Here is a 14411-nt window from a genome sequence, read left to right on the forward strand (position 1 = left end):
AGGAAATAAAAAAATTATCATCAATTAACGATAACAACGCATCCGCATTTACTACTATTATATTCCTCAATTATAATTTAATAATAGGATTTTTATTCGAGATCTTTCGATATTCGGTGTCTCATTAAAAGTTGATAAGAGCTTAATAGTTGAAAATATGGATAATCATCTTCTGACTTTGTAACAGATATCTTGCTCAGGAAGTCATTGTTATTCATATTATAACTGTTGGTGGTTTACAGTGATGAAATATCTCACTGCGATATTGTTGTCCGGTGAGTCATTACTTATTTGGCATGAAGATATTTTCACGGCGAGTTACTTGTTCCCATTCAATGTGAAAGATCCCAATAACACCTACATTAAGCTTGCCCGGTCATTTCGGTGAAATCGATTAAAAAACATATCTGTACTTAAGTACCATATGTGAATTACCAGCGACAGACTTATGTTGGACATAATATTTTTAATGAGTACTCTACTATGTAGATCGTTCCATCGATAAATTAGTTATTAGTTACTCAGTTGTAAATTCCAATACATTTTTATGGCTCACTAACGGTTTTGAGAGCCAGAATTATATGTGAAGCCTGTTGCTCTTTAGTGCCCACTATATCCAACTGAATATTTACCATTATTCATAGGTTCTTATTTAGATTACATAATAAAGGGTGTTTTTTTAGAGCTATAGAACTTCAAATTGCAATAAAACAACAATGGATTATTCGATTGACATGAATTTTATTTATCCGCAAGATGATCTTGTGGCATTACATTTTAAATATTATTTCTGGCATATGACCGCCACGGCTGGCTCGGATGTAGTCCAATATGGACGTCCAATTTTCGATGACTTTTTCCAACATTTGTGGCCGTATATCGGCAATCACACGGCGAATGTTGTCTTCCACATGGTCAAGGGTTTGTGGCTTATCCGCATAGACCAATGACTTTACATAGCCCCACAGAAAGTAGTCTAGCGGTGTTAAATCACAGCGCTTCATCGCTAAACAAAATGAAATGGACGTAGTGCGCGATACGTGTTCCGCACAGAACCATTATTTTCGAAATAAAATTGCACTATTTGCAAGCGTTGTTCAGGCGTGAGTCTATTCATGATGAATTGCCAAACCAAACTGAGAATAAATCACTTGGTAGCTGTTGAATCGGTCACCATCTTGAACAGTAATGCCAACTCAAAGTTATATACCTCGAAAAAAAAAAACACCCTCTTCATCGTATTCGATTTTTTTGTCGTTACCTCTCAACTAATAACTATGTTGAATTTCAATCCTCTCGGTTAAGTATTTTTAGAAATATGATGCATGAAGATATTTTTTTCTGCGCTTTCAAATATCGTTTTCCTATACTAACGTTTCGAAAGTATTACTTTCCGAACGCATTGACGTTTGGAAAGTAGTAATTTTCCAAATTCGTGCGTTTCAATCTATTCGCCCTAAGTGTTTTGAATTCAATTTTGTGAAAGGTGCACTATTCTACGACTACTATAAAATATAACCTATAAAAAGGGATTTGCAAAAAATAGCTCATTCGTGAAAAAAGAGTCATTTGTTGCGAAAATAACTATTTTAAAAGCTCATAGGAAATATAAATGAAATTTCAATTTGGTGCTTATTATTAGTTGTGAAAAATGTCGTTATTTCCATATAACTGAGTAGATTTCTAAGATAAAAAGAGTAGAAATTTTTTTATTGAAAACCCACCGAAGCATGATATAAATTCTATCTGTGACAATTAGTATTTGGTAAATGATAACTCCAATAAAGAATCTTTCACTTTCCTAGAAACAAAAACAGTATAATAAATCTCGACGATCGTAAAGAAACATATAGACCGAAAACATTCTAGCTCGGCGATGGAAACTATCAAGCAAAACAAATTATCTATGTAAGGAGGTGACAGTACCACATACGAGCACCATTCCACCCAAATCTTACACGGACAGTTGACCACGGATGTGTTACAAGAACTGCATCATGTAATGGTACCATCACTTCGGTATTCGATTCACACGTTTCGAGTTTCAAGCTCTAGTTGAATAATCAGTTGTCGATGAAGAATTCTTTCCTGGTTTAGTGACAAATAACTGATTCTTGTTACGATTTGTATCGATTCGAAATGGCAATGATAGCAGTTATCGGTTCAAGTGACCTAGTAAGGACGTGATATTCAGACAAATTGCCATTGTTATCTATTTCTGGTTCAGTTAACCTGTCCGACAATCCGATTATTAATTGCTTATTTATGCGTGGCGTACCTCAATCGAACTGTGATTGCGCCCATGCTTACAGTTCCTGAATTGTTTGTTCATTAAATCTCTATAAAGAGATATCCAATGATGAGAAGATTGATTAGGTTGTGAGTGATTTACGATTGGTTTTATAAAACTTTGATAGACCGATCAACTCGTTGATTGTCGTTTGAAATCTGTAGAAGTGTCAAAAATAAACAGAGAAATGATTTGATCGAGCAAATCACCAAGATAAAAGTATATTATGATACCCACCATAAAAATTATACAGGGTGGCCATTTGAAAACGAAACAGACGAGATTACAGACGAAATAAAGTTTTTCGATAGAAATGCTCAGACAGGTCGATTTCTGTTTCGAGGGGGACAACTTAAGATGTAGGTTACGGACGCATAGCGCTTCAACCCTTGCTGCTACAACCCCCACCCCCAATTTTTGAATAGGGAAGATGGGGTGAGTGATACCTCAATTTAAAGGTATTTTTATACTGATTTCAGCACAGTAATTGTTTTTCATTTTATGCATTAGTTCGTGTTTTACTTTGCAACTTGTTGAATTAAAACTCCGATTACTTTGATAATTAAAAGTTTTATTTCTTAATCCTGGAACCGTTGTTCCTGCTAACATCTATTAGTTGCTACTTAACTTTCTTCAATTTCTTCGTTTAGACTACATGCTTTCATGAAGTTTTCAAACTTCTGCTGAAACTTACGCCAGTTTTCCGCTATATTCCCATCTAGATTTAGGGGTTCTGGCGGTTTGAAATATTTTTCCATCCTGAATTATCAAACTTGAAACGTGAACGTGGTAACTTAACCTCACCTTATCTTGCCGGTTATGGTTTATAATAGTGTGAATCCTTTACTAGGCGGATATAATCACAGATTTTCACCTGACACGATCTTATTATTCAACATAGGTGCCTTCGAGGGCGATACAGCGATTAAAGCGGTCTTCCAGCTTCTCGATACCATTTTTGTAGTAAGATTTGTCTTTCATTTCAAAATAGGCCTCAGTTTCGGCGATTACTTTTTCATTGGCGTTGAATTTCTTTCCAGCAAGCATTCTTTTGAAGTCTGAGGAAGTCTCTGGGAGCTAAATCTGGCGAGTACGGTGGACGCAGAAGTAATTCGAATCCCAATTCATGCACTTTTGCCATTGTTTTCATTGATTTGTGACACGGCGCATTGTCATGATGAAACATCACTTTTTTTTTCTTCAAATGGGGCCGTTTTTCAACGATTTCATCCTTATACGATCCAATAACGCCATATAATAATCATGAATATGTATAGTAAAATATAGTAATCAATGAATATCATACCTTGCGCATCCCAGAATACTGATGCTATAACCTTGCCAGCTGACTGTTGTGTTTTTCCTCGCTTTGGATTCGGTTCATCGTGTGCAGTCCACTCAGCTGACTGTCGATTCGAGTCCGTAGTGAAATGATGAAGCCATGTTTCATCCATTGTCACATATCGACACAAAAAATCAGATTTATTGCACTTAAACAGCTTCAAACACTGCTCAGAATCATTAATACGTTGTTGTGAGCTAGCGCGACACCTATTTTGCACACAGCTTTCTGATGTACAAATATTCGTGAATGATATGATACACGTTCAGATGATATCTTCACAATGTCTGCTATCTCTATCAACTTCACTTTACACTTCAAAATTGTTTTGTGTACTTTTTTGATTTTTTCGTAGGTGACAGCCTCTTTTGGGCGTCCACTGCGTTCACCGTCTTCGGTGCTCATTTCACCACGTTTAAATTTAGCATACCAATCAATGATGGTTGATTTTCCTGGTGCAGACCCTGGAAACTCTTCATCAAGCCAAGAGTTTACTCCAACTGTTTTTTTTTCTCTTCAAAAAGCAATATTCAATCAGTACGAAATTCTTTTTTCCAATTTTTTTTTTTCAATTAACAAAAGAAGATACACTCACAACGCAATATCTTACAAACTAATGGTCAGACTGCTGTCAAATTTCGACACGTATCGTTTGAAGGATGATACTAAGTAAAAATCATATGGACTTTTCAATTGGCCTATTGGTATGATCCATGTAACTAACGCCTTCTTTGATAGTCAGATATAAAAAAAAATTTCATGGGATGTATCAGCTTGCAAAACATTTTCGTATAAAATTTCATCACAATATTGCCAGTAGTTTCGACAACATCGTAAAAAATGTGTAAACATTTTTTTCTTCATATATTTTGAATACGGATGGCGTAACGAAATTTTTTTCTATAAAGCAAACCCAAATTATTTTTCAGTTGGCTACCCATCCTTGAGACGGGGTCACGTTTTTTTGAAACAACCTGTATTGGAAATTTTCAGCCCTCATTTTAATAGCAAATTCTCCTATCGTCATTTCTTTCCAGATCCTTTTTCAAGAACTATACCTATATGATAGATTTCTACATTTCGAATGGTGATAAGCCACTATGAGGACTACAGAATCTTCAAGAAATTCCTTCTTTAAACACCCGACAACATCTTAAGAACGAAACATTCCCGCAAAAGACTTAAAATATTCCGAATAGCCAACAATTTCAGCATAGGAATTCCCAACAGGTTCAGAAATGCCGAGGCCAATATTATTACAACCCTCCAATCAATATATCAGGATGTACTACGCTTTGCATAATTAAATAGTCAATTAAAGAGTAAATTACGATGGTATCTAGTTCAAATAAATGACCACTAGGCACTGAATATGTGGGATATCTTTGGCATTTGTGGGGGAGATGCAGTTATTTTATCTGTGCACGCTTGAGTTGAAGATATAAACCTTCTTTGAATAAGCTAAAGCTTTATCGAAATCACAGAAATTAGATGGGAATGAATTCGAAATATGCTGATTTTCAAGAATTAGTATTGAGAGCGTACCTAGTCACTTAGAACTTAAAACGATATGATTTGCAATACTTAAACAAGAATCAAACTCATACCTACATTAGAGGCATTAGAGAATATCTACAATTTATGATTCTTAGAGTATATACAGGGAGTTCCATCATAAACTGGACCAACAGGTACAGTCGTGTAGATGACATTTTGAGAATCATTTTTGGCTTATGATATGACATAGGTATACCTCGTTTTCGAAGCATAAGCGAGATACAAGGTCTTTGCAATATTCGATTGAGCATGGTCAATTATTTATAACCTTTGAGATTACAATTTCTGGCCACATCAGAAGAGTATTTTTGAATGCTTAATTCAGAAGAAAAATATTTTCAAAATGGCGTAGAACCTGCTTTTTCGTGAATTTTTTTATTCCAAAATGAATTTTGTTTTCAATAAACCCAATTTCCTAAGAATTTCCTTTAAAAATTTCATATATCGAATATTTTTGTTTACATGTCAAGGTACAGCCAAAAAAAAGTATCACGATTCTATTTTTCTTACTGAAAATGAAAACAATCGAAAAATATGAACGATTCCTTCATTAGTTCAAATTTAGATTCCACACGTAGTACCTCAAGGTCGAGATTCGACTCGCAACTGAAATTCATTGAAATTACTCTGAAATTTTTTTGTGATAGCTTTATATTAGCATATGGAATATTTCGACATTCCAAATTTAATATTTTGGTACTCATAGCAATTTTTTTTCAGTCATGTTGAATGACCAACAGAGAAATTTGGATGGCTTAAATGAAGAAACAGTTCGATAATTTCCAATACGGCTCTACTATTCTTATTATGTATTAAAAAGTAGGTACATTCGTGAAACATTTCAACAAATTCGGATAAAATTTTTTTTTGCTGTAGACATGTAAAAAGACATTTTTGTACGATTTATGAACAAATTTTTTCACAGAAATTCTTAAAAAAATTGAGTTTATTCGGAAACCGAAAAAAATATCGAACATTGCAGGTTTTCCGCCATTTCGAAATTTTTTTCATATTATCTTTTGAATTTAACACTCATAAACACTCTGATGTGACCATAAATCGTAACTACAAAGGTTATACATAACTAACCACACTTAATAGAGTATTGCTCAGAAATTAAGTTGGACACCCTGTATCTCCCTCATGCTGCGCCAACGAGGTGTTATAAGGCAAAAATGATTCTCCCAGTGTCATCTACTCGACTATATGTCCACTATATTGTTCAGTTTATGATGAACCACCCTGTATATATCTTGATTTTCTTGATCTAAAAAGACCTGACATATTAAATTAGTAAACAATCAGACTGAGCACCACAAGAGGAGCTATCTCGGCTCGAGTCAATTAAAATCGTGTAGATTAGATCGGTTCCAACAAACTTGGCAAAATGCTATTTAGTTAGAACGAGTAGGTTTTGACCAACGCCCACCACTCATTGAACTGAAAATGGATTTCAGAGCAGAGGCGATAATCTAGAGTGCCGTGGAATAGATGGAGCTTACGTCCGAATGAAATAGTGGATCTAGATAGCGCCTATATCTGCTGGCATATAACGTCCCTAGATTTATTCGTGTTGGTCGATTCATATTTCATGAAGATATCCACAGCTGTTGTGTATTTTTGTGATGAAGCCTCATTTTCTCCGTTCTGAAGAATCCCGTTGAAATTTTTCCGTTAGAGGTGACGTTTCGATGGAATGTGGATTGGGAAATGTTACATCTCTTGAATATTGCACCAATAAGGCAAAATTACTTTTTAAGAGTACAGGCTATTCATCTTCAATCATTCAATTGCAAACCTGACCCTTAGGTATCACTGCGCAAAAATATTAACGCACATTCTGAAAATCTCAATTTTAATGAAAGTTAACTCTACATTGACTTTATAACTTATTTTTTATGTTCTCTCGGGAAGGTTTTGAAAGAAACAAGAAACATTAAATGGAAGAAAAATTCAGGATTTCACCGAATCTTATGTGAAAGAAGAGAAATAAACAATTTTCAAAATACTGGAATGCTGATAAGTGATTTAATACTTGGTATTTCCACCCCTTGCGTTAATTACAGCTCGGCAACGACGGTTCATACTCAAAATGAGTGATCTTGAGATGTTCTGATCTAAGCCTTCCCAGATTTCTCTGAGTTGGATTCCTAAGTCATTAAGAGTAGCTGGATGTTTTTCTGAACTTCTCAGCCTTCTATTGAGGTTGTCCCAAACCTGCTCAATCGGATCGAGATCTGGACTTCTTGCTGGCCATTCCATTCGAGAGACTTCAAACTCTTCAAGGTACTCCTGAACGATGTGCGCACGATGGGGTCTGTCATTATCGTCCATAAAAATGAAATTTTCACGATTGTATGGGGTAAATGGCACTACATGCTCTTCAAGAATGTTCCTTATATACCTATCAGCATTCATAGCTCCATTATCAACGACCGCTTAGTCTGTGCGAGCAGTCAAAGATATTCTACCCCATACCATAATCGATCCTCCCCCGAAATCAGTAGTATTCAGGAAATTGCACTGAGCATATCTTTTATGTGGACGTCTGTATACAAGGGAACGTCTATCACAATGGTAGAGGCAAAATCTAGACTCATCTGTGAAGAGAACTCTTTCCCAATTAGCCTCTTCCCAATGGATATGCTCTCTCGCAAAATCCAAACGCGCCCTTCGATGGGCTGGGGTAAGAGCTGGGCCTCTTGCGGCAGCCAAGAGATGTTGAACGGCGTTTGTTTTCCTGTGAACATCTGCTTGCAAAGCAAAGACGGAGGGGATTTCTGCATCGCATTGTTACTGGAGACGAAAAAAGGATAATTACGATAATCCCAAGTGCAGAAAATCATGAGGATATTCCGCCAAAGCTTCCACCTCTAAGGCCAAACCGAATATTCACGTTTTCAAGGTCATGCTCAGTATTTGGTGGGACCAGCTAGGCGTAGTGTATTATGAGTTGTTCAAACCGACTGAAACAATCATAGGCGATCGTTGTCGAGCGCAATTAATGCGTTTGAGCCGAGCATTGAAGAACAAACGGCCACAATACAACTATAGAACATGATAAAGTGATTTCACAGCATGCTCGACCCCATGTTGCGAAAGTAGTCAAGACATATTTAAAAACGTTGAAATAGGAAGTCCTACCCCAGCCACCGTATTCTCTTGTTTCGATCTATGGCATACAACCTGGCTGACTCCTGGTTTTATGAAGAAGTAAAAAATTGGATCGATTCGTGGATCGCTTCAGAAGCTGACCAGTGTTTTCAACGCAGGATTCGTAAGCTGCCAGAAAGATGGGAGCAAAAAGTGCAGTAGTGGACAATTCTTTAAATCATAGATGTAAGCAAAGTTGTACGCCTATGTAATGTATTTAAAACGAAAATCTTCCATATTTCCTGAAAAAAGTTGTAGCAGAAGATTAGCAAATTCATTTTTGTTAATTTCCATTGATTTTTTCAGCTCAAGGTCTTTATATTTTTAACGGTAGAAGCAAAGAAACAAAATAAGGAGGCCTTATTTATCCTGAACAACTGAGTAGAACATAAAATAAGAAATCTGGGTATGAACCTGTTTTGTCTTTCAGTTTAGATACACCTAATGAGACATGAAAGAAATGAAACTCTTATAAAGTTTGCAATCAATCATATAGATGTTTTCCCCGAAATTCACATTCATCCTTATGATAATCGTATTCGATTGAAAAGTAAGTTATGCGTATTCAAAACCTTATAGCTCGAATAGCAAATTCATTCACACCGTCTAGAAAACTCATTAGCAATCTGAAAACGACCACCTGATCTCACATTATCACTTTAAATATCTATCAGGTCTTGACCACAAATCAGTACCTTGCCCAGCTTTCTGCTCGTCAAATAAATATGCATGAAAGCGTTGTAGCCCATCCTAAACAGTTTGAAAAAGTGGTCTTTGCATAAAAATTCATATTCGGATGATAAATATTAGATATTAACCAAGTTTTTTCATGAATAACCGCGGACCTCAATTTGAATACGAAGTTCCAAGGATGTGAAGGTCAAATACCAAAAAGAAGAAGACGCCTATATGCTAATTTCCCTAACAGTTTAGATTTCCTCTTGAGAGTTTTTAGGCATTTGAAGAATTACTTTATCTTGTGGTGAATTGATGTAGAGATGCTGAAAATGGACATATTTCAGTAAAAAAAGCACCCTTTTTTGATCTATAATTTTTAATGATGAAACTTTGGAATAATTGACTTGATGATGAATTCGAAAAAATTCAGAATTTTGAAAATTTGAGGGTAGCTTTAGATCGCGAATTCCGTGGAACAATTATCAAATGGGCAAAATCTATACAAAAGTTTCAAAGTTATATATATTTTCTGTTCAGATGGAGATTCACGAATAATGATAATAATCAACTATGACGTCATATATATTGTTAGGTGCGTCCTCTGGAAGTAGTCGTGCTTTCATTGCCCAAAAAAGATCATTCGCCTGATTTTGGGCTCAAATCCTCAAGAGTCCTGTGGATCAACATTCAGGAACTTTAAAATTTTGTCACTTCCTTGTATATACATATTGAACTGTCTTATGCATGTGAGACTCGACATGATGGTATTTTATGCATACCACGACACAATACTAGTATATATGAAACATCTCCCACTTTTGCCGGTATTCAATTGTTCAATCATTTACCTAGCGGATTGAAATCGTTAGATGATAAAACATTTAAGAAGAAGATCGCTAATATTAATTGAAAAATGCTTTTATAGTACTGAGGAATTTTTCTCTGATTCTTTCAGTTAGTTGTTCATTTTCGTAATTTTTATTTTTCATACTGTTTGAATTATTTTATCTTAAATTTTATAATCATTTCCTTTCTACTTTGATTGTAATTATTCTTATGTTGACATGTCCTATACATCATAATATCTTGAAGGATTAATAAAGATTGAACTGAATTAATAATGAATTCATTTTTAAAGTTGAAATGATACGGATCATTAACATAAAAAAAGTCAAACAAATACAGGAGAAACAAAAAAAACTGAATGTGATTCAAGTAAAAATTCATCAACAGAATAAAACGATTCTTCAAGGAGAAAACACTTGATTCTCGATTTACAGAGAGATAATCCACAATTTACATGCAAAATTTTTACTCTTCCGCTTTACCAAAATCATATAAAATATCACCGAAAAATCGAAAACAATCTCTATACGTCCTCAACAACAGACCCGATCAAATTGAAATTGTTTACAGATGAAAAACAACCAATCGAATTATCGTGCCAAAAAATTAGGAGGATTGTTTCCTCAGAACCATAGAATTTCATTCCAATTGAACGAGCCTCCAAAAACTTCTTGGGCTTCTTATATTTCTCATCCATAAGTGGAAATTATATGATTTTGAAGTAAGTACTCTGAATTCGAAATATTTCATTTTCGAGTTTGAAAATACTGTGCCTGAAATGACAAGGGCCAATTGTTCAACAATATATAAGCTTCTGGGAGCTTTCACTGAGGCCAAAGGGATAAAAGCATTGAACAATCATAGAAAACATTAATCATGTTAAGTAAGATCGGAGAAAACTAGAAATGGATGCTCTGTATTGGCTCAAGAGAAGAAGCTACAATTCCGAAGCAATATTCAGTTTTTGAAATATAAATCTTATCGAATATTCACTGAAGTATCTCAAAACTCTTTAAATTCTGTAACAGTATCGATGACAACCATGACTCTAAAATTTTTTTTTCTCTTATGAAGTAGATTCGCATTGCATTAAAATCTGTATTTTCAGCAAATCATAACAACAGAAACTGTTGTTTTTTGAACCGAAAATATCAAATATCAGATAGGTATCAGATAGGTCCTGTCCAATGGAAGCAATATAATGATATCCCAGCAAAATATTTTTCACAAATACAGAAACACTATTTATGTTAATATGATAACGATTCATCTTGAAATAATGCGAATGTTGGTTCACTCAAATTTTTGAGAAAATAATATGAGAGAAATATTCCAAGCGTCAAGTATGCTAATTCCAAGGCTAATTTTATTAGAATTATCGATGTTGAAAAGCATCAATACAATTTTCCGCTAGTATCATAATTTAAACCTACTTCATGAAATTTTATATATACACATTTTCGACCAAATACCTATTTGGTACCGACAAAAAATAATAATAACAATAATATGCCTTCTCACTGATTGTATTGAAATCTCTGATTTCCTCCTAAAAAGGGACTGAATAATTGAATACTTATGCGATCAATATAGTTCTTCGGCATAATTATAGGCATTATTAAACATGTATGATATTTTATTATTATATAGATTCATTGTTTACTTTTTTTACATTTCATTCATCACTTAGTGAAAGTATTTGAACTGATAAGAATTAAATAATGCATTGGTTATAATTACAGTAAGTTATAATGATTTACCTATCATAATAATAATATTAATTTTACTTCGTTTGAACTATAATATGCTGATTGAACTGTATTGCTGAAAAAATGTAGGAAAAGATACAGTGGAGATTTGTAGTGCATTAATGATCTTTTAAGCTCTTAATTATTGAGCGTAGCAGAATTGTTACAAATAAATGAAAACATTTGAAATATATCAATTGCTTTTCTTTTTTGCAAATCATTTATAATGTTTTATTACAATTCTCCCTTGAACTACCTGGGTAAAGGAAAAAATGGTAGTACTGCAATATTTTCAACTATATGTACTTTTGGCGCATTTTGACAGAATGAAATATGTGCAATGAAACAAATGGTTGTTTCATTAAAGATATTTCATTTCATGAAATTATATTATTATTATTCCACTCAAAAATGCTGATTCAACATCTCATTGATGTTCTGTTCTAATGATGACCTATTTCATTCAATTTTATAGGTCGTATGTAAATATTGGTTCTGAATTTTTTAAGAAGGAAAGGGTGGCGGAAAAATTATAAATCAGTAGCAATTCGAACAAAAAAAAGTTCGTTCACTTTTCGTAGTTGCAGGATTTTTGGAAGTTTGTACCCCTCATGATATACCGTGACGAATTAGACCTATCAGAAATCATTGATTCAGTATATTACACGCAATAACTTCAAGACAGAGAATTTACTAAAAACTATATTACGATGAATTTTCGATCGAATTTAATAAACATGTTTAAAACGTACCTTTCTCACTTATCCAAAAAAAGTAGATGTAATCCTCTCAAAACTAGCATCACTTAAGTCCATCACAAGTCAAACATTCCAAATCCTCTAGATCAATCCACATGCAACCATTCAAAAGACGTCAACACCAAAACTGTTCCCTAGGTCACTTAGACAAGAGTACCCGAAACGCAACAGTTGTGCATAACCATGCACCGTGCAACAAAGTCGTTAAAACACCAAAGAACACCCCGTGTCTTCCGGTGACTCACGAGGGATGTTATGGACCACTGGTTCTCAACTTCCGAAAGTACCGGATATGTAAGCGCAGCAAGTCTCTGGTTCACCTCGACCGAAGCACCTGTCTGATACTAACTTGTAATGAAATGTAAAGGATTCTCGAAGTAGGTTGTGGCGAGGAGAGACAAGTGAATGGCTGCAGCATATAGAGAGACGGCAGATAGATTGGAAATGCACGAAGAGTCATGCCGAGAGTGTGGAGGGAATGGGATGGGTGAGAGACTGCATGGTATCCGTGGGTCCGAAGATGTTAGTCTAGGAGGCGAGAGGTCTTTATTGTTTATGAATGGTATGAGCGGATGATATGGATTAACGCATAATTTGAGGTGATTTTTAGGTGTTTTCAACAAAGGACCTCTGGCACCTGAATGTATGGAAGATGGTTACCGGTTAATTTCAAATGTTAATATTTTTTTGGTTGACCTTTATACCGTTAATTAGAAAAAATGATCAAAAGAATCTAGTCAACGCTAGTTCCCAAGTTCGAATAGCTTCAAACAATCAAAATATTATCTCAAAATTTTTGAACCAGGGAACATATCTGAATAATTTTTTTTTGCTAATTTGCAGCCTTAAAGACTATTCTCCATTAATCGCTAAAGTTTTGTGGTATTTATCGTCTTAATTCATTAGATAAGGCAAATTACTGATCTAGCCTCTAAAAATTGCTCAAGAGCTGGAAATCGATTCAAACCCTCTTGGGGGTCCTGAATAACAGGTGTTTGAATTTACGACGGTTTTTAGACTGTGCTTTAAATTTGAGAGACTAAAATCCGCGAAATTGTCGCACTTGTTTCAGTAGTTCTTATATAATCCAAAAAGTACGTTGGGTACTAATAGAAAATGTTATTGAAAAATTTCATTAAATTAAAAGTCTAATGATGTTTGAAACATTGAAATCGGTTTAGCCCAGCCATACTCAACCTGCGGCCCGCGGGCCGCATACGGCCCTTTGCCCCTTTTTATGCGGCCCGAGCAACGGCCTAGTACAGTATTACAATTTTCACAATAGTATAACAAATAAAGTTTCGAAATAACGCAAAAATAACGGTATCAATATTCACTCATTTACTTTGTTTTCTCCCTTATTGCGTACACACAGAACACTATATCCATAATATAAACAATGGATTCTTTATGTACATACTATACTTAATCTTCTTACCGAGATTGCCTTATCTCAAGTTTTTTGCTCTTGTAGTTTTCGTTTCTATGGATTCATGGGTGCGTTTTTTTAGCTGATTATACAGTTAAATTGTCATATTATTGTGTAATTTTTTTTCTGGTCAGTACCATGATTTTTAAAACCTCTTATTAGCATTATTGCGTGAATTATGCTAATGAAAGAGTTTAGAAATCATGGTACCTACCAAAATAAAAAATTGCGATAGCAAAAATTATTCAAATTTTCTTAAAATCGTCAATAGTATCCCCTGTTTTCGTTGTTGGGGGCGTTTCCCTAACACCCTGTATATTTTAATTTTCGTACCCTACTAATATTACAAATGCGGAAAAACGTAATCTGCCTGTCTGTTACGCTTTGACGCATAAACTACTGAATCGATTTTGATAAAATTTGGTTCACAGACAGGAACTAGTAGAGCTTACGAAAGGACTAAGGCTACTTTGTAACCGATTTAAAGAAAAAGTTTTGATTATGCTCGATAAATGAAAACCGCGCGAGCTAAAGCTAGTTTTACAACTAGGTAAATTGCTGCGGCCCGCAAGAATGAACAGTAGCAATTATGCGGCCCGAGGTGAAAAAA

General features: G+C 34.7%; 1 protein-coding gene across 1 annotated transcript in view; it reads right to left on the bottom strand.

Moving 5' to 3' along the window:
* Positions 1-12805, bottom strand: part of LOC123675558 — a 48876-nt gene extending 36071 nt beyond the window's left edge. Inside the window, exon 1 of the mRNA XM_045610928.1 lies at positions 12367-12805. The gene's annotated coding sequence lies outside the window, so the exon portion shown is untranslated. The remainder of the gene's footprint in view (positions 1-12366) is intronic.
* Positions 12806-14411: the final 1606 nt, after the last annotated feature.

This window comes from Harmonia axyridis, chromosome 3 (genome assembly GCF_914767665.1).
Source record: "Harmonia axyridis chromosome 3, icHarAxyr1.1, whole genome shotgun sequence".
Lineage (NCBI taxonomy): Eukaryota > Metazoa > Arthropoda > Insecta > Coleoptera > Coccinellidae > Harmonia > Harmonia axyridis.